Source organism: Trichosurus vulpecula, chromosome X (genome assembly GCF_011100635.1).
Source record: "Trichosurus vulpecula isolate mTriVul1 chromosome X, mTriVul1.pri, whole genome shotgun sequence".
Classification (NCBI taxonomy): Eukaryota; Metazoa; Chordata; class Mammalia; order Diprotodontia; family Phalangeridae; genus Trichosurus; species Trichosurus vulpecula.
The window spans coordinates 35119267-35121034 of record NC_050582.1 but is presented as its reverse complement, the minus strand read 5'-3'; positions in this window follow the sequence as shown (position 1 = coordinate 35121034).

The window sequence follows — 1768 nt, the reverse complement described above, 5'->3', positions numbered from 1 at the left end:
GGAGGTATGGAGTACTAGAAGAGAGACCCTAGTTTCACAGATCAGGAAACCAAGATTCAGACAGAATTACTAGCTCCCCCATGGTCACAGGGCTAATAAGTGACTGAACCAAAATTCAGACTCAGGTCTTCTGATTCTGAATGAAGTGAGGGTTCTTCCTGTCACATGTTACTTCCTGACCTTTGATGGGCAAATCCCAAATATCCTAAGGTTCCAAAATTTATCCACACCAGACAGAAAGACAAGCTGTTGTAAGTTGTCCTGCACTTAGAACTTGTCAGACATTAAAGGTGCCGAGGTCATCCAACAGGTCATTGCCAGTAGTCTTGACTTTTGTCTTGCCACTGGACTTTGATGACTCTGGAAAAGAGTGAGGCTGATTACTCTGTGCAACTCTGCCTCACTTAAATCCAATTCACTCTTGAGTCAAGACATCACCCCGTGATGTCATTGGTCCTCTTTGAAAATGAAGGATAAACAATAACACCTTTCTTACTTCAGTTTCACTCAAGCAATATGTTCAAAATACTAAGGGCCAGGTGCCCTTCTCCTAACTCTAAGGAAAGGCCAAGATGAATTTTGAGACTATGCCCATGCAGGCCAGGTTTACTTAATCAAAGCCAATTGGACTGAAGGCCAGGGTTCCATTTACTTGTATCACTCACTCTAAATTCTCGCCTCCCCTCACCAACTTGTTATTTTCATATTTGCAGATGCATAGCCCTCACCTCTAGAAGTGTTTCGGGGGTTCTGAAGAAAACTTTCTCAAACCATCCCTCAAACCCTTTGAGGATTCTTTAAACGGGCCATTTAGCTCATAGGCCTACCAACAGATGGCAAGTATTGCCTTCTTATTTCAACTTGACAGGCAAAGATTTGATGAATTCTGATTCCACTGTGCCACATTGGGCACCCACATGGTGCAGATAAGTGCACATGGAAGGAACCCCAATCTTTTTGCTGCCTGATTTTGAATATTTGTGTCTATACCTGTGGCTGAAAAATGGAACTCAATTAGAAACTCCACTTAATTGCTAGAGAGTATATGTTGTTAAATATATTCTCTCTTCAAACCACAGTGTCATGCTGAAAATGGTGTCATTTTCTTCCTTGTTCCAATTCAATTCTCTTTGCTCTGAATTCTCCTTTGTTTCAATTTTTCAAACTATGAAATCATGGCATGCTGCTTGATAATGGATTTGCCATTTGTTATTTTCAGGCACAGTTGTAGCTTAACTAAATCATTCACAGTCAGTAAGCCTAAAAGATATCTTTTGGCAGCATTGCCACGGTGTGTTGGGATACTATTCATTTAGAAAGCATATAGTCTTACACATGACCTCAAATGCCTCTCACTGCTAGTAAGATGGTCTTTTGATACCAAACAGAAATTAATGTGATCTTCCAGGAAAAAAAAAGTAGCTTGGAAGGAAGCACCATTCTCAGACTAGATGAGCAAGAAAATCCCAAGCAACAGGCAGTGATCAGCATTCATGTGCAAAGAAAACATGAAATCAATAAAAGTTTCGAATTTCATCAAGGATCTCTTCAGTGATTTGAAATGCGAGCAAATTTGTTGAAAACTGACACAAGAAAGAGAAAAACCAGTCACAGAGGCCTGAAAACCATTTCTACTCCAGTACTTTGGAGAGGCAGCATGATAGAGGGTTGGATCTCACCTTTGATACCACCTGTATGTCCCTAGGCAAGTCTCTCTACCTCTCCAAGCCTCAGAGATGATAATGCTATAATCATATAATAATTAATA